This window comes from Odocoileus virginianus, chromosome 2 (assembly GCF_023699985.2).
Source record: "Odocoileus virginianus isolate 20LAN1187 ecotype Illinois chromosome 2, Ovbor_1.2, whole genome shotgun sequence".
NCBI lineage: Eukaryota > Metazoa > Chordata > Mammalia > Artiodactyla > Cervidae > Odocoileus > Odocoileus virginianus.
The window spans coordinates 57,998,742-58,023,171 of record NC_069675.1 but is presented as its reverse complement, the minus strand read 5'-3'; the positions used below and the strand labels follow the sequence as shown (position 1 = coordinate 58,023,171).

Genomic DNA, 24,430 nt, shown 5'->3' with positions numbered 1-24,430 from the left:
TAATGGGGGGCCTTGAACATGAAAAATGGTGAAGGGGAGTCAGAAGTTCTGAGCACAGGCCACCTCTTTCTTGGCAGTTATTTAACAGTATGTGAGTTACCTCACTTCTTAGCTTAGATTTCTCCCCTACAAAATGGAAATAATAATATCAACCTCATAGATTTCTTGTGAAGATCAAATGGAATGATGTAAGTGATAAAGCATGGTAAAGTATGAATGTGTTTATAAAAGTAATACCTGTGATTGTTGCAGAGAGGTAATATGCATGCAAACATCTAGACTATTCTATTTATAAACTATAACTGACGTTAGGGTGCCATGATGTATAAGACAAACAACACAGCCTGTCAAAGGCAAGGACCTCACAGATGGAAAAGACTATTGAGAAGGAGTACAAATTCCTGATTCCACAATTCTGAAACAAGTTATGAGGAGAAGTATTTATCTCAATGGGTCTTAATCTCCCCTTCCTCCTCCCTTTATTTCCCACTTCTCAAGGCTTGGAGAGTGGGACTTAATTAAGAATAATTTCAAACACTAGAAATGAAGGTTTTTTTCCCTCTATACCAGTCCCTGGGAAGACAGCAGGCTGAAAAATGCCAGGAATTCTTCCCGCGCCCAGTTAGGAATGTGTCCTGCTTGAGGCGCTTAGCAAGAATGTGAGGGCTGCCAGATAAGACCCAGAGTTGGTGGTTGTGGGGTGGTTGGAAGGGAGGGAGTTCTCCTGCAACACCAGGCCTTCCTCAAGAACCCACGGAGACTTCTCTCTGGGTGACAGCAGAGACCGGAGCTGATGTTGCAGGACTAACCTCTGCAGACAAAAAGTGAGGAGGCAGCTTAGCCAGATGCTCAAAACAAAGACATAGCAGTGTTTTCTGTCTCTGGAGGAAGCACTGTCTTTGGGATCAACACAGATATGGGCTTGCAGACTTACCAGTTAGCTGCGTGACCTGGGTTAGATACTCTGTGAGCTTGACATTCCCCATTTATAAAATTCAAAGAGTACTACCACCTACATCTTACAGTTGTGAGGATTGAATAAAATAATGTATATAAAACACTTAGCATAGCAATGAATTTGGGCTATTGAGAAATAAAATATTTCTTGCCATATCAATAAATAAGGATGTCACAGTCATCAGTGACTGCAGCCCTCCAATGTGAGCTGGTGAGCCCTAAGGACACTCAGGAAGGAAAAGAACATCTGCTATCTAGCAGCATTAGGACTGCAGCCACTTCCTACTGGGAGCCCCAAGAGAGCTCAGGATGTTAAAAAAAAAAAAAACACACACACACACAAGCAAACCACAGGATACTGGCCCAGGATAGCTGAGAAGATGCTTATGAAAGGAATAGTTTCAATGAGCCCAGACTCTTAGTCTTTCCATATGTAGAAAAGCGCTAAATTCCTTAACTTGGGATGTCTGGCTTCCTTTAACTAACAATAATCTTTTGGTGTTCAGACTACCTGCCCTTTGTAGCAAAACTTCTCTTTAACCTGGTTCCTCCCCTTGCCTCCTTGGAGCAGTTCTCTCAGGGTTACTTGAGATGCTGCCTCTTGGGCTGAAATCCTAAAAATTCCCAACGAATAAAACATAACTCTCAACATTAAGGTTGTGACTGTTCTTCAAGTTGACACTCTAAAGCCTATTTTTACATGACTAGCTTTTAAACAGTGTCAGTACCCTGCATTTATTCACTGTTACAGTGTACAGTGTGTTTCATATTTGTTACCTCTTTAAATTGCATTAAGCCATAGTATGAACTTTATTTCTGGGGGCACCAAAATCACTGCAGATGGTGACTGCAACCATGAAGTTAAAAGATTATAACAAACCTAGACAGCATATTAAAGCAGAGACGTTACTTTGCCAACAAAGGTCCGTCTAGTCAAAGCTATGGTTTTTCTGGTAGTCATGTATGGGTGTGAGAGAGTTGAACTATAAAGAAAGCTGAACGCCGAAGAACTGATGCTTTTAAACTGTGCTGTTGGAGAAGTCTCTTGAGCGTCCCTTGGACTGCAAGGAGATCCAACTAGTCCATCCTCAAGGAAATCAGTCTTGAATATTCATTGGATGGACTGATGCTGAAGTGGAAACTCCAATACTTTGGCCACCTGATGCAAAGAACTGACTCATTTGAAAAGACCCTGATGCTGGAAAGACTGAAGGCGGGAGGAGAAGGGGACAACAGATTAGATGGTTGGATGGCATCATTGACTCTATGGACATGAGTGTGAGCAAACTCCAGGAGTTGGTGAAGGACAGGGAACCCTGGCGTGTTGCAGTCCATGGGGTTGCAAAGAGTTGGACATGACTGAGCGACTGAACTGAACTCAACTGAATAGTATGAACTTGAGTACTCTTGGGATGATTGGTAGATAACAACTGGTAGAAGCAAGTAACAGAATGTCATCTTCGGTATTTATCACAGGCCTAGTCTTAGCTTTTGTCCACACCATACCCGTATCCCAGTTATTCCAGTGAACTTCCAGTCAGGAGAAGGCTGCCCCTGCCCTCCCCCTCCCCCTAACTCCAGAACACACTGATCTATTGGACCAGAGCAGATGCTGCTCTCACAGTTTCCAATGGGAGCCTAGAAGAAGCTACTGTTAGAGGTCAAAGAGAAGCTCAAAACCTTCAAGGATTCTATCAGGCAGGGCTGCCCCTGGGCAGCCATACTGCTTACTTGATCCCCATATGCCTGGGTCTCAAAGTTTAATCTGTGTTGGATAAGATCTGCCCTTCCCTACAACCCCAGCAGACTTCTCTTTGCCTTTTGCTTTGCTTCTGCCAGCCTTTCTGGCAGAAGTGTCAAGAAGGCAAGACTCCAGCCATCTAGCCCTTGGCTTGTTCAGAGCAGAACTCTTGCAACAGCATGGTTATGCAAACTGACCCTGACCACCTTGGTGTTCCTGCTCCACTTTCCCAGATCGCTAATCTGATGCCTACATTTACATTGGACCTGTTATCTCCTCCCATAGACTTGATCTTGGGTTTTCCCCCCACCTGGCACAGTGGGGGTGAGGATGACAGCTCTGACCTATCTCCTGAAGTCTCCGTGAGCCTCCTGACAGTCCTTTCTTCCCCAGGCTTGGTTCCCTTTAATATCAGCCATGTACTCTGGACACAGAATTCCACATCTGTCCGTCTGTCCTAAGCCACTTCAGTCATGTCCAACTCTTTGTGATCCTATGGATCATAGCTCACCAGCCTCCCTTGTTCATGGGATTCTCCAGGCAATACTGGAGCAGTTGCCATATCCTTCTCCATCAGTCATGTACTCTGGACATAGAGTCTTATGTCCAGAGGAGAGCAAATGTAACTCTCCACTACTTGCCTTAATGCTCCCAGGCTGGTTCCTGCAAAATGTCATCCACCTCTCACTCCATGAATCTCAGAGACATTTGAGTCTTTATTGGCAGTAAATATTTTCTGGAAAAACACAAGACTATTGCTTTTATCGACCCTCTTGAATTTTTAAGGGCATGGCCTAAGGCAAGCCGAGACCACGCTTTTCTGAACTGGCAAGCAGACTAGTGAGCAACAACCAGGCAATGGCCTGTGAAAGGGACACAAGATAGAGTTTGGAGAAACTGCCCAGCATGAGAGTTTGGACTTAGGGTGAGGCTCAAAGGCAGATTCTAAAGGATGTAGCCAGCTCTCTCATGGTTATGGCCTTCGTAGGTGCTAGATAGGAGATATGCCAAGGAATGATTAGACAGGTGGTATGGGAACAGAAAAGACCCTGTTGGTGGGAAAGATTGAGGGCAGGAGGAGAAGGGGACGACAGAGGATGAGATGGTTGGATGGCATCACTAACTCGATGAACATGGGTTTGGGTGAACTCCAGGAGTTGGTGATGGACAGGGGGGCCTGGCATGCTGCGGTTCAGGGGGTCACAAAGAGTCGGACACGACTGAGCAAATGAACTGAAGTGAACTGAAGGGAACAGAGGGCTGCCTGTGTGCGACCAGACTCCAGAAGACTCATTTATGGGAGCAGGATCCAGGCCTAGGGAAGGATGGATGGTTAAAGAGAGATAGAAAACCAGGGCCCCAGGCTCTAGATATGGTTTGGAGCCATGTCAGGTATTCAATGACCTCTTTAAAATATTTTACAGCGCCAGGCAGCTGCAAGCAGCCTTGAATACCAGCCTATATTTCTTCCCCAAATGCCTCCTAGTAATTTGTCTACCTTGCCTTTCACTCATGACCATATTCATTCACTGCTTCTTCTAGACTATCAAAACACTCAACTGCCTTCAACTTTGTCCAGTACTACCTTCCACTTCACTCTTATCTTTTGCTTCTTATCTCAAGATATAATGTTTACCTTAGGGATGTTTTATGTGTCCCCAAACTATTATATTGTTCTTCCCTCAAATATGCTGATCTTCCAGTCTTCCCCATCTCACATACTGGCACCACCAACTGGTTTTCTCAAGCCAGAAACCTGAAAGAAATCATAAGCTCCCTTCACTTCTCCACCTAACATGTGCACATGTCACACAGTGGCCATCCCATCTGTGTTCCACCTTTCAATGGACTTTGGGCAGTGGTGACACCATGTGTTTACCAATATCAAATTCTTCTTTTCTGGGCATAGGAGAGACTACACTTTCCATCCCAATTCTGGTTAAGTTTAGCCATGAAACTAGTTTGCTCCAGTGAAATGTGAATGAAAGTTCACATATTATTTCTGGGCTAAAGCGGGTAAAAAAGTCTTTCTCAATACTCATTGCCTGAAATAGCTCTTGTCCTGTTGTTTTGAATGCAGAGGTCTTGTGTTGAGGTGGTAGAGTCACCAAATCAAAGAAATCTGTGTGCCAGAGGCATTTTGGGAAGGCGGCTACCTTGGAGAGAAGCTTGAACCCACAGTGGATGCTGCATGATTGAGAAACAAACTTTAGCAGTAAGCCATTGAGATGTGGGGGTCATTTGTTAACTAGCTTATGCTAATACAATTGCTAAGGCCCACTGGTTTTACCACCTCGTGTTCCTCTCCCCCCCAGTCCTCTGTTGCTCTAGCTCAGGACCTCAACATTAGCCCTCCAATAGCCCACCAGGACTATTGGAACGGTTTTAAAACATTCTCTGTGGTTCCAGTTTGGCAACTCTCAGACTCATCCTCCAAACAGACACCAGTGATCTCAATATAACTCAAATCCCACCATGTATTTTGGGTTACTCTATTTCGCTGGCTTCCCATCACTGATATAACAGGTATGTCATGTTACAACATGGCCTGCTCCCTGTGTGCAGGCATAAGTCACTTCAGTCATATCTGATTCTTTGTACCCTATGGACTGTAGCCTACCAGGCTCCTCTGTCCATGGGATTCTCCAGGCAAGAATACTGGAGTGGGTTGCCATGTCCTCCTCCAGAGGATCTTCCCAATCCAGGGATTAAACCCACATTCCTTATGTCTTCTGCATGGCAGGCAGGTTCTTTACCACTTGCACCACCTGGGAAACCCTGGTCCCTACCCAGCATCATCTCCAAGCACCTTTTTCCTTACATTTTATTTTATTTTGCCATGCTAAAAGTTCTAGTCTTTTTTAAAAATTTTATTATTCTTTTTAAAAAATTTATTTATTTTAATTCAAGGCTAATTACTTTACAATATTATAGTGGTTTTTGCCATACATTCACATGAATCAGCCATGGGTATACATGTGTCCCCCATTCTGAACCCCCCTCGCACCTCCCTCCCCATTCCATCCCTCTGGGTCATCCTAGTGCACCAGCCCTGAGCACCCTGTCTCATGCATCCAACCTGGACTGGTGATCTGTTTCATATATGATAATATACAAGTTTCAATGCTATTCTCTCAAATCATCCCACCCTCGCCTTCTCCCACAGAGTCCAGTAGACTGTTCTATACATGTGTCTCTTTCGCTGTCCCACATATAGGGTTATCGTTACCATCTTTCTAAATTCCATATACATGCATTAGTATACTGTATTGGTATTTTTCTTTCTGACTTACTTCACTCTGTATAATAGGCTCCAGTTTCATTCACCTCATTAGAACTGATTCAAATGTATTCTTTTTAATGGCTGAGTAATATTCCATGGTGTATAGGTACCACAGCTTTCTTATCCATTCGTCTGCTGATGGGCATCTAGGTTGCTTCCATGTCCTGGCTACCATAAACAGTGCTGCAATGAACACTGGGGTACACGTGTCTCTTTCAATTCTGGTTTCCTCGGCGTGTATGTCATATGGCAGTTCTATTTCCAGTTTTTTAAGGAATCTCCACACTGTTCTCCATAGTGGCTGTACTAGTTTGCATTCCCACCAACAGTGTAAGAGGGTTCCTTTTTCTCCACACCCTCTCCAGCATTTATTGTTTGCAGATTTTTGGATAGCAGCCATTCTGACTGGTGTGAGATGGTACCTCATTGTGGTTTTGATTTGCATTTCTCTGATAATGAGTGATGTTGAGCATCTTTTCATGTGTTTGTTAGCTGTCTCTATGTCTTCCTTGGAGAAATGTCTGTTTAGTTCTTTGGCCCATTTTTTTGATTGGGTCGTTTATTTTTCTGGAGTTTAGCTGCAGGAGTTGCTTATGTATTCTTTAGATTAATTCTTTGTCAGTTGCTTCATTTGCTAATAATTTTCTCCCATTCTGAAGGCTGTCTTTTCACCTTGCTTAGAGTTTCCTTCATCCTTACATTTTATAACCAGCAGTACTTAAACATTTGTGATTTCCAAAATAATCCATGCTTTTTCATGCTTCCATGCCCTTGCTTATGCCGTTTCATTTATCAGAGACATCTTTATACACCGTTCATCCACTTATTTGCCTGGCTAATTGCTTATTCTTTAAGACTAGCTTCTCACTACCTTTTCTGGGAAGACTTCCTGTTGGATTTAACACCCCTCCTCTGTACTCCCTTCAGAGTCATCCACATCTACAAACCACCAACTACATTATATTGTGACTCGTGATGGATCTCTCTTCCCTCGAGAGTAAAAGTTTGACTGGATGGATGCCTGTCACTTAGTAAATGCTCAGTTATAAGGGAATATTGAGGTAACAAGATTAAGTGGTGATGTGAGCGCTCAGTTCTCATTCTTGGACACAGGATTCCAGAATGATGGGCTGTGAATTCAACATGAGTATTCAGTCTCAGAGATCAGTCACTCTAGTGGGTATCCAGGTCTGGCAGGAATAGGGGGCAGAGGTCTGACTTCATGGCAGACTTAACCAATTGTGGGCCTCTGCCAGGGATTATTGACTTTCTGCTCTAGATGAGATTGGCTCAAGAACCAGAGGGACATTGCATTGAATGGGCACCATGAAGAGACACAATTCTGAGAATTTTGGTAAGGGGGAGGAGAGGAAAGAAGATGGCATCTGACATAATCTTATAAAGTCATTGCCATTCTTAGTAGATTGGGCTTAGGGAGCAAGCACACAGTTTGACTTTTTTGAATGACTACAATCATAAATGCAGTAACTCTTGCTAGTTGTGATAGCTGTATTCTACTAAGTTATAGGAAACATGTTAGCAAGTATGGAACCATTGCTCCTAGGAAAAATCCAGAGTCAGGTTTCCTGAGAGCCTCTGGTCACGTTTTCATCAACTGATCAATACATAACCTTGTTTTACCTGTTTCTGTTTAAAGACACCTTATTTACTTATCTAATAAATATTATGGATTCATTAACATTGAACTCTTGACCAGCAACACTGTAACTTAAACCTGAACAAAGCTTACCTAACACACATATTTTGTCTATAAGGTGCTTCTTGTGCTTAGGAAGACTAGAAAACACTTCAGCACTACACGGGAATTATTTTACACAATGAAATCACCTAAAAAAGCACAAAAATTTGATAAAAGGCCACTAAGAAGACCACCAAAAGGACAAAAAAAAATTTGCTTACAGTGTGAGAGCTGACAAAATAAGGCAGCATTTTCCCTTGTTTGTCCTCAGCTATGAATGTGTATGTCAGAGGACTCAAATTTTTCACTGCTCTGCCCGTATCCACAATGATGATGAAAGTGCTGTGAGTATTGGTTTTGGAGTTACAAGTAAATTTCAGCAAGTAGGCAAATTTGCAAATATTGAATCCACTACAGCTACAATTTACTGAACACCTATCACATAGGTTTGAACTAGGTGCTCCATATATACACATATTGTCAAGTTTATCAACTCTTCACTATTCAAATGAGATGGCTCAGAGTTAACAATGGTGGACATATCCTTAGATCCAAAGACTATCACCAATAGAAAAAGTAGGACTTTATTAAGAGACTAATGCCATACAATTTTCACACCAAGCCTAAGCACGCATTTATGGGGCTGGAAACTTATAATATGTTGGGCTTCTGCTCCTGTTAGAAACTTCTGACTCAAGAGTCTGGGCTCTTATTGAAAACTAAGAATGCACTGCACACTCAGCAACAGGGCTACAGAGAAGCTTTCTTATAGGGAACATGCCCAGCAGTTAAGAGTAGAATTATCTTTCCCAGCAATATGATGAGAAGCCAAAAATGGTCAGGTAAACACATTAAAAGAAAAAAAAAATATGTCTTTCAGGGCATTGACGGACTCAGTGGGAATTCAAGAAGTTAGCAAGCTTTAGAATGTACCATCTTGAAACATCATGACTTGTGGAGTGATAATGCTGTCCAATCATCTATGCATTCATAGTCTTCCCATCTGCTGCTTGCCTTCCCTTCAGGTCAGTCTGGACTCTGTTCCTAACTGCATGGTGTTCATTATGCCTCTTCATCTTTACTCTTATCACTATGTCATTCTCTTCCCAACCAAATTAACCTTGACTGGCAAGTCTCAACATGTCTGCCACTAACCTCTCTTGGATCTCCTCAGCCCTCTAGGTCTTTTTTTTTTTTTTTGCCTTGGAAGGATATGGATCACCCAAAATCTAACTCACTTTTCACCTCATCTGTAAAAGTGAAATAATAATGGACAACAGTTAGGACTTAGCAGGATAGAATGTGAATGTGCGTAGCACAGACCTGGCACAAAGGGAGATGCTCTACAACATTAGTGTTTCTGAATCAGAATGTTTTTCACTTTGGTTCATATGAATTCACTTTTATTATCCCTTCTGAGGCAGATTTTATGAAGAAAAGGATAACATCACAAGAGAAAAGGCAACAACAAGAAAGTACATGCTAGGGGGTGGATTTCCAAATATTGAATTTTATGGACCAGTGCAAATTTGCAAAACTCAGCAGTGGCCAAGGACTGGAAAAGGTCCATTTTCATTCCAATCCCAAAGAAGGGCAATGCCAAAGAATGTTCATACTACCACACAAATGCATTCATCTCACAAGCTGGCAAACTAATGCTCAAAATTCTCCAAGTTAGGCTTCAATAGTATGTGAACCAAGAACTTCCAGATGTTAAAGCTGGAATTAGAAAGGGCAGAGGAACCAGAGATCAAAATGTCAACATCCAATGGATCATAGAAAAAGCAAGAGAATTCCAGAAACACATCTACTTCTGCCTCACAGACTACACTAAAGTCTTTGACTGTGTTGATGACAACAAACTGTGGAAAATTCTTCAAGAGGTGGGAATACCAGACCATCTTACCTTTCTTCTGAGAAACCTATACGAAGGTCAAGAAGAAACAATTAGTACCGGACATGGAACAACGGACTGGTTCCAAATTGGGAAGGAGTATGTCAAGGCTGCATACTGTCACCTTGCTTATTTAACTTATATGCAGAGTACATCATTTGAAGTGCCGGGCTGGATGAAGCACAAGCTGGAATCAAGATTGTCAAGAGAAGTATCAATAACATCAGATATCCAGATGACACCATCCTTATGGCAGAAAGCAAAGAGGAACTAAAGAGCCTCTTAACGAAAGTGAAAGAGGAGAGCAAAAAAGCTGACTTAAAACTCATTCAAAAAACAAAGATCATAGCATCTGGTCCCATCACTTCATGGCAAATAGATGGGGAAACAATGGAAACAGTGACAGACTTTATTTTCTTGGGTTCCAAAATCACTGCAGATGGTGACTGTAGCCATGAAATTAAAAGATGCTTGCTCCTTGGAAGAAAAACTATAACTTTTTCTACATAGTGGGCTTCTGTGGTAAACATGACAGGGAAGTTTTCTGTATTCATACAGCTCATTGTGGGTTTTTTGTTTTGTTTTATTTTGTTTTTTGTATCAGAAAACAGATCTGGGAAAACTCATGACCAACCAGTACCAATCCAGTCACTAGACCATAGGTTAGCTTTTAAGAGCTATAGTACATGAATATTTAGTCACTGGTGTAAGGTCTAGTCTGTGCTTGTAAACTCTGAAGGAGGGAATAGGAGAGTGTCACATTTTACAGAGGTCAGGAATACAGAAGCAGAAGAACAGAAATAGTTCCCCTGAGCAAGCACCTTCTGGCTATAGGGCAGTGAGTGCTCCAGTTTGAGAATTGGATCCCAGGCTGGTTATTCTTAGTGAGTATAAGCCTTTCATAAAAAATCCTTCTAGAGGTCATCATTTTTGACAATGAAGACCAATGATATTTAGCCCCAGGAGACCTGAAATACAGGGCACAAGCAGTTGTCTAAGTGTGGAGATAAACCTTGAGAAAAGAGAGGAGGATGAAAACCTGGCTCTACTTGGGGAGTTGCTCTGTTTCTCACCAAGATTCAAAAGAAAAGAGCTGAGTGTTGTGAAACAGGAGCTTTCAAAAGTGCTATAGAAAACTTTTAGCACTGTTAAACACTTGGAGCACTCAGCCAACAAAAATAAAACATTTGCTCTTATTCTGCAATCCCAAATTAAACTCAGGTCAGAGTAACAGTTGTGTTTCATTTTTAGCATGCCTTAGTGAGAAATTGAGGAAAATCCCCAGGGACTGATAAGTCCTCTGTAACACGTTGAATTGTTAGATTGGATATATATATACACATACACACATACATATAAATAAATAAATATGTATATATGTGTATATATATATATATATATATATATATGCACTATACAATCAAACCAGTCAATCTTAAAGGAAATCAAGCCTGAATATTCATTGGAAGGACTGATGCTGAAGCTGAATGAAGCTCCTATACTTTGGTCACCAGATGCAAAAAGCTGACTCATTGGAAAAGACCCTGATGCTGGGAAAGACTGAGGGCAGGAGGAGAAGGGGATGACAGAGAATGAGATGGTTGGATGGCATCACTGACTCAATGGACATGAGTTTGAGCAAGCTTCAAGAGATGGTGAAGGATAGGGAAGCCTGGCATGCTGCAGCCCATGGAGTCTCAAAGAGTCGGGCATGTCTGTGCAACTGAACAACAACATTATACTATATATGTATGTGTATATATACACACACACACATATATATGTAATATAGTATCTTCCTAAAAGTCACAATTAAGGGACTGTAGCACCTAATATAAACTATTAACTTGTTACAATAGATCAAGAGTCTCACATGACAATCTCCAATGTCCTGGCCTAAAAGTAATAGAATTGAACAAAGATGCGTTCTATATTCCAGAGAAACTCTTCAGAGTTCAAATAAGTGTTTTGCCGAAAACAACACTGCATCTTCCAGGGCCTCTCTCTTGAGAGCTCTTTGCCCCTGCAGTGTCACACTGCAAGGATGAGAGGAGAGGAGCGTGAGAGTCAGCTTCCTAAACAAAGTGGGAATAAGATTGAAAAGAAAATGATGAAGAAACCATAAGCAGAAGGTTCTTGTCACAGCATTTTAGAATTAAAAATACAAAGATTTACTAAAATTAGCCACAGTGTAAAACCCCAAAGTAGATTTAACTAAGGCAGATGACCTCTGTGCTTTAAACAACTTTATCAACTTTGCTATAAACCATAGCAAGCAAATTAATTATTCCCAGATGCTGGGGATGAAGAATGCTTGCTGAATTGTTTTACTTCTCAAACTCTTCAGTATAAACACACTCACAGGATTGCATTCCCATTTTTGGCTCCCAGCATGCAAGTAATTATACACTGTGCAGGATAATAGTGGATGGGCTCTCCTTCAAATACCAAGCAAGTTCTGGGTTCTGTCAGCCTGTTGGATACCATGTCCACAAACATTTTTCTCTGACAGTCTTTAGTAAAAACTTGTAAACAAATCATTTCAAATTTATAAAAAAAAAATTCAACAGCAGCAGAAGACTCATTTCAAAATTATTTCAAACTCCTTAAGAGCTAGAGAGGGCAAAGTTCAAGTCAAATATAGTACAGCTCTTGTCTTGCATCAAGAACAGTTTTCTCTGCAATCCCTAAGAGTGGGGGTCAGAAACCACATTAGTAGTTTTTACATTTTTATATTCTTCCTATTTTGCCAATATGTAAACAAAAGGAAAAAAACAGGTTTTGAACCAACTGTAATTAAGAATATGTTTAGGACTAAAACAGGATTCTCTGAACATGGCCAGAATAACGTGAGCCTTCGGTTATTTTCCTATTCCAGATCCAAATTTTCATAAGGCAGATGAAATGTACTTGGTGTTGGGTGAATCATGGAGGGTTTTTTGGGCTACCTGGGTGTTAATACTTCTTGGAGTAAATAAGCTAAGAGGATTAGTTTGGGATCTTTATATAATGAGGCAAAGGGGTGTGTGTGTGCACATGTGTGTACATAAATGTGGTGGTGGGAAGATAAGAAGATACAGGGAAAACTTCAGGAACTGTTACAGAAAAAAAACATTTTGTACAGAAGGAAAGAAAAGTTCTATAGTCCTGCCAAGTGTAACACAAATGAGGGAAAGTTCAAGGAAAGTTGATATTTAAAATAAATAAATAAATGGAAATTCAGTGAGAAAACAATATTCGGGTCAGGTCGGAGCCTAGAGAAAAATGCTCATTCAGATCTGGGCTATCATCCTGCTTTTTCTGAAGTGAGCAGCTGCTGGTTATTGAAACCAGCCCACATGGTTAGGTCCCTGCCACCATGGCAACACTCCTGTGTCTGTGCTGGAGTGGCTGAGGCACAATGGGGTGGTTCCAGAAGCATTCTGGTTACTGTTTAGGGGGGTTCTTTTTTTTTTTTAATTTATTGATTTTTAAGTTGAAGAATAATTGCTTTACAGAATTTTGTTGTTTTTTGTCAAACCTCAACATGAATAAGCCGTAGGTATACATATATCCCCCCCTTTTTGATATGGAGGTTTCTTTGTTTTTTATATATATTAGGCAATTTTGATTTGAGGAGGGTGTGGCTGGGTATTGAAAACTTTTCCTATCTATAAACTGATTTAAAGGGCAGATTTTCATGCACATAGTAGCATGGAAGGAAAGCATCGAGGTGTTCAACAGGCAAATAACTCATTTCCAGTCTCATTTAAAATTCTCCTTTTCAGGTCTCTAGTAAGCCCTGGGCATTTTGTACCTTGTCCGTTGTATTGCAACCTCAGGATGTTTTGGAAATAATGCTTCAGTTGTTGTTTGTATTTGTAGTTAATAATAATACATGGTCCTAAAAGGAAAAATTATCATAGTCTTATGAATTGAAAAATCTAGCTAATAATTAGTTGAAGGCATTGAAATTAAAGATACAGACTATAGATTATATATCATATATGCAGAGCCTCAATAATTGGCGCATTATTGGCACAGTAAGTACTGAACTCACCATCCTAGTTTCATTAGTACCACAACTAACAAACTTATCTACCAGCTAAGTGTAAAGAAAATTGCAACACAAGAATCTCATAATGTAGCACAGTAACAGCATAGACATTACAGTCGAATTATCTGAGTTCCAATCTTGTCATTTATTTCCTTGGTGGTCTTGGACAAGTTATCTAAATTCTTCGTGAATCTATTTCCTCATCTGTAAATGAGGATAAGAGCAACCTATCTGGTAAAGATTCTTAAAGGTATTAAGTGAGTTAATATTCGTAAAGTGCTTAGAAGCTGTGCCTGGTTAATGTAGAAGTCCTTAGAAAATAGACAGACAGTTGAATAGACAAGAATTTTAAAGGACGTCTTTTTTTAAGACTCTGGGAACATTGCAATGAAAAAATACGTACTGGAGCTTCTTATTCATTTGGATCCCAACAAGGGCTTAAATGTGTGTTAAAAGCACAAGGCACAGCTCTTGCTAAACTGAGCAAATGTCAGATGCAGCCATCAGTGAAAAACCTATCCCAGTACCCATTCACTCTAGCAGCAGCCAAGGAGTCTCAGCCTCTTGGAGATGGAAGACCCAGTGCCTTTTCACCTACATAACAGGGTGAGACACATCATTTCATCTTTCACATTATTTATTTTTGACAAATAAAAATTGCATATATTTAAGGTGCATGCATATATGCCATGTGATTTCTTATTAACTGTGAAATTGCATTATCTTCCACAGTGGATCCAGCCTAAGATTGGTCCTATTGTATGATCCTGTTCTTTTGTTTTTATCAATACTTCCTTCACTTCCTTTTAAGTGAAAGAGGAATATCTGTTAGGTAAAAAATGGATGCAAAGTACTTTTACAAATCTTGCTGGGATATTTGAATGCTTCTCCACAAAACTATGCTATTCCACCATTCAGAGGATTTATAACTTTTTGGAATCTAGTGTATCTGAGGCTAAAAGGTTAACAGTTTAGCCAGTGTTCTGAAATTAAGTCACATGTCTTCAGTTCTAACAACAGGGATCAAAAGTCACCCTTGGACCTCAAAGAAAGAAATCAACATCTATTTTAGTTTGCCAAATGGAAATCCTATTTTCAAACAATAAAGGTTTTTTTTTTTTTTTTTTCCTTTCTTTACAACTATTCAAAGTGGGGTTATGTATCTGGAGAGGTAGGTATGCTTTAGAGCAGGACTGAATGCTGAAAGGACTAAGATTGAAATATACAAACAAAAAACTCATTTAAAAAATCAAGGTCTCCCTGTAACACATATCCTGTTTTCTAAGAAAACAAATGTACTACCAGATCCAGTAAAACTCTGTCTGGAAAATTTTTTGAAGGCCAGAAGCAAAATTAGAGAAAGGCAGTATTTCCATAGTGAAAGGAAACAGAAGATATCACCTAGAAGAAACTCAGACTGAGCTGAAGCTATGACAGCCTGAAAAGCTACAGAATTGAGCACACTGACTTCATTTCAAGAGGTTTAAATGGGAACTTGAAAAAAAGTGGTCTCCTTTTTCTATATTCTACTCCAAGAATTGAAGTGGTCTTATAGAAGAATGTTGACACTAGCATTTAGCCGTACTTAGAAGGGAAATGATGAGGTCCAGGGAAAGCTGTCCTGGAATAACTGTCAGGAGACAAGGGCTCCAGTTTCCCGTTGGTCACTTGTCCATGTATGGCAGGTCACTTTCCCTCTCTGAGTTGTTAATAACCATGGTGATGGTGGTAGGAGTCGAATCAGGAGCAGCAGCAGCAGAAGCAGTATTAACAATAGCAGTAGTGGCAGCACCACGGCCGAAGCAGCAGTAGGGACAGCGGTGGCCACCGTGGCAGCAGCTGCAGCAGCAGCGGCAGGGGCTGCAGCAGCAGTTGCAATAGTAGCAAGGAGCAGCAGCAGTAACAGATTCTCTTTATTGAGGGTCTACTGTCATGTACTTGGCTAGAAACCACACAAACATTCTTTCCATTTAAACTCCACGGTGACCTTCCACTATAGGTATCATTACCCCCGTTAATTAAATGAGGAAACTGAGGACCAGAGAGGTTAAGAGATTTGGTCAAAGTCACTTTGTTAATTAGTGAAAAAAAAAATCTGGATTTTTGAATATGCGAGGAGTGTATTCCAAAGGCTTGCCCTTCTCTGGGGGAAAATGTGGTATGGAGCAGAGCTTCTTAAACTTCAATGTGTTTATGAACCATTTGGAGATGGTGTAAAAATAGAGATTCCAATGCAATCAGCCTGCTGTGACGCCTGAGATCCTGCATTTCTAACTCCCTTGCAGGTGATGCTGCTGACATTTTGACTTACGTGCAAACGGACAGCGGAAAGTATACTTTCCAGTCTGAATGCAAGGGCTTAGTTTACTCATCTGTAGCACTAATGGGTTTGATAAAATGAATTTGAAGGTACATCCCAGCTCTGGAATCCCAGTATTCACTGTGTGCTACGGTATTAAGAAACCAGATCACACAGGAATGATTCTTAGCCACATGAATTTTTAAACGTGTTTCAGATGAGATTCTGGCTGTGATTTATGTATCTTTCTGCAGCATCTCTGACAGGTAGGATCAGACTCTCTCAAATTACATTATTGTTAAGCTTTAGGCTAAGCTAAATCTTACTGAAAGAGTTCAAAGCACTTCTTTCCATAAGCATCTTTAAAGATTATAAATGTAAAAATAGTTTCTTATGAAAAGCTTAGATGGCAGGGTTTTTCTTTTTAATAACAGAAATGAGAAGTCTCCAAAACCATAATGGTAGCACAATCCATAAAAATATGTTAATGCTTCATCTTAAAGTCTTACAGAAATTGAGGTTTTCTGAGTTAACAAAATAGACTTCATCACAGATGGTATGAATGATAAAAGGAAACAGAACACTACTGTAGAAGACTAAAAACACTGCTCTCAGCTGAGCATGCTGAAAGCCTTTAAGGAAATCTTTCTACATACTGCTTTGCTAAGTGTCGAAGGAAAAATGATTTTGATTGGCAAGGGTACTTCAAATGTTTTAGGCAAAGCTTGGGGTCAGAGGATGTGCAAGTTTTATGAAGAGGCCATTTCTAATGAAAACAAATGACCATATTAAGATGATTTTCTCCTCATCTTGTGCCTAAGACAGGATGGTGGCACCAAGGAAATTGGTTTTTGCTCTCTTCCAAGAGCTACAGTCTACATCACCAAGCAAGATGCCATGAGCTCTTTTCCCTGAATTCAAATAAGGGTAGCTGTATGAATAGAACACAGTCTGTAGTCTTTGAGTCTCTGAGCAAAAAAGAATCTCCCAATGGTGAGGACCATTAGAAATCAGACTTGGAGCCCTTTATATCAAAGGTTTTAGAAATCAGACATAAATACACATCTGTCTGGAGGGGCCTAAGTATATTTGGGTCTAAAGGAATCTGATCAGGGGAGATTTGATGTCATGGTGTTTTTTATGGTCCTCAAGTGTGGCTTACATTTATTTAGCCAACTCTCGATTACCCGTGGCAGTAATAGTCAAGCTTTTCAAAGAGGTGGAGCCACTCTTTTCTAAATGATTTCTCATGAAGAATCCCGAAGTGTGAAATAGATAACCCCAGAGCTACTCCATTTAAAGTTTGGGAAGAAGGGTTGCCCTCAGACTCTGCAAAAGCCACCACAGATTAGGTTCTCGCTATCTATCACTGCTTAACAAACTATCCCAGAACTTAGCGGTTCAAATAAAATTTTATTTTCTCTCATCATTCTGTGGGTTGACAAGATCATCCAGGAAGTTCTTTCTTGGGGACTGTCATGCAGTTACAGTCACAAAGTCTTCTGAAGGCTCTGCTGCACTGGATGCCCAACACCTTTACTTCCACATATAGAGTTTGAGTGTCCCTTGATTCTCTCTGTCTCCACATAACATCTCATCCTCCAGGGCCTTTCAGTGGTGGCTTGAAATTCTCATTGGGTTCAGTTCAGTTCAGTTCAGTTGCTCAGTTGTATCCAACTCTTTGTGACCCCATGAACTGCAGCACACCAAGCCTCCCTGTCCATAACCAACTCCCGGGGCTTACACAAACTCATGTCCACTGAGTCAGTGATGCCATCCAACCATCTCATCCTCTGTCATCCCCTTCTCCTCCTGCCCTCAATCTTTCCCAGCATCAGGGTCTTTTCAGATTAGTCAGCTCTTTGGACCAGGTGGCCAAAGTATCGGCGTTTCAGCTTCAACATCAGTCCTTCTAATGAACACCCAGGACTGATCTTCTTTAGGATGGACTGGTTGGATCTCCTTGCAGTCCAAGGGACTCTCAAGAGTCTTCTCCAACATCACAGTTCAAAAGCATCAGCTTTTGATGCTCAGCTTTTGATCAGAGCTTTTGATCAGCCTTTGATCAGATGCTCAGCTTTCTTTATAGTCCAACTCTCATATCCATACATTACTACTGGAAAAACCATAGCCTTGACTAGATGGATCTTTGTTGGCAAAGTAATGTCTCTGCTTTTTAATATGCTGTCTAGGTTGGTCACAACTTTCCTTCCAAGGAGTAAGCATCTTTTAATTTCACGGCTACAGTCACCATCTGCAGTGATTTTGGAGCCCCCCAAAATAAAGTCAGCCACTGTTTCCACTGTTTCCCCATCTATTTGCCATGAAGTGATGGGACCGGATGCCATGATCTTAGTTTTCTGAATGTTGAGCTTTAAGCCAACTTTTTCACTCTCCTCTTTCACTTTCATCAAGAGACTCTTTAGTTCTTCTTCACTTTCTGCCATAAGGGTGGTGTCATCTGTATATCTGAGGTTGTTGATATTTCTCCCAGCAATCTTGATTCCAGCTCGTGTTTCTTCCAGCCCTGCATTTCTCATGATGTACTCTGCATATAAGTTAAATAAGCAGGGTGACAATATACAGCCTTGACGTTACTCCTTTTCCTATCTGGAACCAGTCTGTTGTTCCATGTCCAGTTCTAACTGCTGCTTCCTGGCCTGCATACAGGTTTCTCAAGAGGGAGGTCAGGTGGTCTGGTATTCCCATCTCTTTCAGAATTTTCCACAATTTATTGTGATCCACACAGTCAAAGGCTTTGGCATAGAATACACAGAAGAACTGTACAAAAAAAGATCTTCATGAAACAGATAATCACGATGGTGTGATCACTCACCTAGAGCCAGACATCCTGGAATGTGAAGTCAAGTGGGCCTTAGGAAGCATTACTAAGAACAGAGCTAATGGAGGTGATGGAATTCCAGTTGACCTCTTTCAAATCCTGAAACATGATGCTGTGAAAGTGCTGTACTCAATATGCCAGCAAGTTTGGAAAACTCAGCAGTGGCCACAGGTCTGGAAAAGGTCAGTTTTCATTCCAATCCCAAAGAAAGGCAATGCCAAAGAATGCTCAAACGACCACACAATTGCACTCATCTCACATGCCAGTAAAGTAAAGCTCAAAATTCTCCAAGCCAGGCTTCAGCAATACATGAACCATGAACTTCCAGATGTTCAAGCTGGTTTTAGAAAAGGCAGAAGAGCCAGAGATCAAATTGCCAACATCTGCTGGATCATCAAAAAAGCAAGAGAGTTCCAGAAAAAAATCTACTGCTTTATTGACTATGCCAAAGCCTCTGACTGTGTGGATCACAATAAGCTGTGGAAAATTCTCATTGGGTGGTTTCTAGGTAATCATACCTCTTACATAGCAACTAGTTTCTGAGAAGCAGGAATTAACTGTCAGGCCAGTTAGTGGCTAAGCCCAGAACTGGCGCATCATCATATCCACTGTATTCTATTGCCACAGCAATCACGGGGACTCTCCAGATTCAGGAGGGTAGAGGAAGAATGACCTCTCCACAGGAAAGTAGCAATGTCACATGGTAGGAGAGCATGTGGGTTGGAAGATACTGTTGCAGTCATCTTTGGAATATGCCATCTGCCATAGCTGAAATGCACTCTGGCAATAATCTGAGATTGTATGGAGAATCAAGATTTTGAAATAGTCTTAGGTATTCTTAAAAATTCCTGCTTCTTAGAGATTTTCATTGTGATCTTGTACAAAAATTGGAACTAGTAAGCTTGGTTTTATTTCTGGATCTCCTTTACTGGTGGACTTATTAATGTTACATTCTACTGGAAAGTGTTATAAGTCACTTCTTACTTGGGGGAAGGATGTGGAAAAGAGAAGGTAAGGATATGAACAGCATCAAAACATTACCAACTCTCCCTTTCCCTCTTTTCCACATCACAGAAAGTGACTAGGACAGATACAACATGGCCCTAGAAGACTCAAGTTAGAGAGGGACAGACAGAAACTACAACAACGTAGCCATTTCTGCTAACTAGTAAAGTGGTCAACCAGCATTTTGCAGAGCATTTTGAAACACAGCAAAGTCTTCTATAGAAAACTACTGGTAAAAACTGCCCTTTGAGTAATGCATATGCAAAGCCTCTAAGCCTGCCACTAGAAATAAGGGTCCTGAAAGAGAAGAATCCCAACCTAGGAAGCTGAGGCAAGAGGATTTCTAAAACCTAGAAGAATCAGAATAGTCCTTTGGCCACACTAATTAGGGGTTTCCTCACTTTCTCAGTGAAAAAGGCCAATAGACAGCAGAATCCACAATAAAAGATATGTTAAATACAAAATACCCTTTACTGTGTATATGTGTTAATCACCCAGTTGTGTTTGACTCTTTGCGACCCCATGGACTATAGCCTGCCAGGCTCCTCTGTGCATGGAATTCTCCAGGCGAGAATACTGGAGGGGTTTGCCATTCCCTTCTCCAGGAGATCGTCCCAGCCCAAGGATCAAATCCAGGTCTCCCACATTGCAGGCAGATTCTTTCCCATCTGAGCCAAATTCAGTTACATATGATAGCATATTTAAAAGTTAAATTTCTCATCTCAGAATGAAGATTTAGTTTTCTCAGCAAATCCACTGGTTGCCTTTATAAATTCCAAAATTAAAGAGCCCTTTACAGTGCAAGTTATTCATAACCTCAGTTGAAGGCATACTAACTGAGTATTTTGGTCAAAATTCTTGTGTCCAGAATGGACAAAATCCTTCACAACTCTTCCCTCCAAGATTGATCTGGATCTGGATCCACCACATGTTTCATTAACATATCCATGTGGATGATAGAGAAAGAGTCCAGCATGGTCTGATACTCAGTTTGGGCTCTATGAATTACCCTCTCTACCCCCCTGGAATAACTAGTTTGAACATATCTGAAGGCCAAGTATGATCAGAAAGACAGGTTTAATATACTTTATTACCTACCAATAAGATCTCCTAGAAACTGCTCAATTTATTATTGGCAAAATCTGCTATTACCAGAGAAGGATCTTCAGAGAATGGTTCTCAAAAAGATGAAGTCTAGTCAGTCTTCATGGGATTACATTGTAAGGTTGCCTATATCCTGTGTTCAAAAACAACTCCAGTGGGCATGACACATCATGCAGATTTGTGTGTGTGTGTGTATGCAGGTTATGGCTGGTAGTGAGAAACTGGTGAGGAGAGAATCAGTGATTCCTAAGAGAAGACAGAAGAAAACTGTTGAGCTTTGAAAAATAATCCTAGGAGTACTTTTGCATTTTTTTTTAGTTTCTGGTGTATAGGAGTTTTATGCATAAAACTTACTTTTGAATATGATAGTAGTCTTCTGTGTTTAGTTTATTGCAACATGATTCTTCATGGCCAGTCCTTCTGCCTCCTGTCCAGTTTTTTTTTTTTTTCTCACTAAACTCCACCTTGCCAATCCCTACTCCATGTTAAAGGTAAATGGAATGATATTCACTGTCTCAAATAAGTTACACTCTGTCCCAGTTCCATGTCTCTGTGTCTTGAATGCCCTTTCTTGCTTTGGCCGCCAGGCAAATATCTACTCATCTTTTAAGAGTCAGCTCAAATATCACCTCCCCTGTTCAGCCTTTCCTCACCTTGAGCATTATTCCTAACCCTTGCCAGGGACAATTGACCATTCCCTCCTTGGTAATCCCTATTAATCTGAATGTATTTCTATAGTAAAGTTACATAACTTATTGCTTCTTTTTATTTAAATATCTATCTCCTTTCCTCCCACCAAGAAGTAAGCCTCCAGAGGGCAGCTGCATGTATTCTTTCAGAGACCTAGGACTCCAGCTTTTCAATCAACTGGGTAAAATTTCTCAGCTCCTTCCGATACATTCCACTCTTGTGTTCAAGTTAGTGGAAGTCAATTTCTATTTCATATAACTACAGAACACTAATGGTTGCAGAAATATACTGAAACTGAACCAACTGTCTGAATAGAAAGGTCTAAAGAAGCTTAGAGCACAGAGAAAAGAAATCTAAAGAATCAGACGTTGGCAGGGTCTGTCCAGTGTTCTTCAGAGGAGGGTGTGCCCTCTATGAGAACTCACTCAGTATGGTGACTAGAAAGGTGTTCTCTACTGTGGGTGGAGGATAATTCTTCAAACCTCCTCTTCATGGCCTGGAGGATATTCCTAGACTTTTTGCTACTTTTTTTCTCTGATTCCACACTATCAGCTAACCTTATAATCACAAATTCAATTCCCAGGGTGTTATGAGGTGAGGAAGGAAGTAACATTGGTAATCGGAAAAGAATATCCCCTCTGTAAACATGTGCATAACATCTGTAAGTGAATAATGTTGTACAGCAGTCCCTTCATAATTTGGACAGTCTCAAATCAATCTGACAAACATCAGAGTCCTAGCAAAGTTGTTTCTCAACCTGTAAGATTAAGATTGGCCTGAGGTGACCTCACCAAGGTAGTGTCACCATCTGAGGCTCCACTGTTTCTCCAGATTATATTCCTCTTTCCTACCACTTTTTCTTATCTCACCACAATTTTCAATAATATGTTAGTAGTGGGTAAATCTCTGAGGCCCACATTATTTCCTACCTATAGGTTTAGACAGTAAGTAAAACATAATTTTCTAACCATCAGCTATAATTAGAAAGGCAAATGCATCAATAGTCGAATGGATAAAGATGTATATATACACAATAGATTACTACTCATCCACAAAAAATGCAATAATGTCATTTGCAACAACATGGATGAACCTAGAGGTTTTTGTACTAAGCGAAGTCAGAAAGAGAAAGACAAATACCATATGATATCACCTATTTGTGGAATCTAAAGTATGACACAAATGAACTTATTCATGAAACAGAAACAGACTCTCAGACATAGAAAGCAAATTTATGGTTATCAAAGAGGAAAGGGGGTAGAGGAGTGATAAATTAGGACTTTGGGATTAACAGATACAAGCTCCTATATGTAAAATAGATAAGCAACAAGGTCCTTCTGTGTAGCACTGGGAACCATATTCAACATCCTATAATAAACCATAATGCAAAGAATATGAAAAAGTATATATATATATATACATATATATATATATACACACATACACACACACACACATATATATATATGAATCATTTTGTTGTACACTAGAAGCTAACAGATCATTGCAAATCAACTATACTTCAATTAAAAAAAAAAAAAAAGCCAAGTGAGCAAGGTTTGGTTCTATCTCTGTATAATAAAAGGGTTTGTTAAGAAAACTGACCATGGAAAGCAATAGTTTCTCTGTTTTTTTCCTGTGAAATATAAGAATGGTGTTGGCATGAGCAATACAGCCCATGTGCAATGCCTGGCTTCATCTCTGAAATCCCACCCCTGCCTTTTCTCTCAAGAAAACATATTGAAATATAAATGTGTGACCATGATATTATTGTGATAACCTTAAGTCTTCCTTCAGTTCAGTCACTCAGTTGTAGCTGAGTCTTTGCGACCCCATCGACTGCAGCACGCCAGGCCTCCCTGTCCATCACCAACTTCCGGAGTTTCCTCAAACTCAAGTCTCCCTTCATTTATTTTTAAAAGTCAGTCATTTGCAAACTTTCATATTTTTACTATGATTGGTATTAGGTTGCTTTTGACATAACACTGTGTTCTGTTGAGACCTGCTAATGTAAATACTGAAGGGAGAACATTTCAGCTAATTATTAACTAAGTTGTTTAGAAAACTTGTCTAGTGTTTGTAGTTAACATGCCAACTTTACTCTTTCTTTTCAGTTCTAAGAGGAGGAACAGAACCATAATTCAGTAGTACTGAGAGCCTGGCCTGAAGTAACTATGTATATGTGAAACCAAGAAGTCACTTCATTATCCCAAAGTTATTTGTCTTGTGTCCCCCTCACAAATTCAGGCTGACCTTTCTAATCTGGTCAAATAAACAATATTTTACTGAATACTGAAAGTTTTGAGGAAGTTCAAGTCACTTGACACTGATGCTTTTTTCATTCCAAGATTGTTGATTTAGATCCCTCAGCTCCACAGTGCTTAATCCCTGGCTGCAGGTTGCAAACTACAAATGCTGGGTAACACCTTCCTTAGGCCACTTATGGATTTATCTAGTACTTGACCTGCAATTTTTGCCTCTTGAATGATAGATCTATGTGATAGAATTTATAGAAGCAAGTGATACTTAATGAAGGGTCATAAGGAAATGTTTTTCATGCCAATATCACACAGAATATGTGGGAGTGATGCCCTAAAGTTTAGAGTATTGTGCTGTTCTGCCTATACCTTATATTGATTGTTCTGGTACTGCAGAGTCTTTTTAAGAAACGCTGTGAGCCTGCATCCTACATGTGTGGAATTGCCTGGGAACCAAGCAATGAATTAAAGATGGCACAGCTCCCTTTGCTTAACGTTTCCTATTTTTTCAGGGGGTTTGTTTTGCAACTTTAATATTATTAATCTACACAACATTTTACTTTTCATTCAGAGTTTATATCAGAATCAAGCTAATAAATTAAAGATGAGTTAGTTCATTGTT

At 40.3% G+C, this 24,430-nt stretch overlaps 1 long non-coding RNA gene across 1 annotated transcript; it reads left to right on the top strand.

Annotated features, from left to right (window-relative positions):
- The first annotated feature begins 18 nt into the window (after positions 1–18).
- LOC110136119 (uncharacterized) lies at positions 19–23,804 on the top strand. The gene is made up of 3 exons (XR_002313538.2): positions 19–188; positions 8,561–8,705; positions 23,665–23,804. It is a non-coding gene; the product is annotated as an uncharacterized lncRNA (long non-coding RNA).
- The last annotated feature ends 626 nt before the right edge of the window (positions 23,805–24,430 follow it).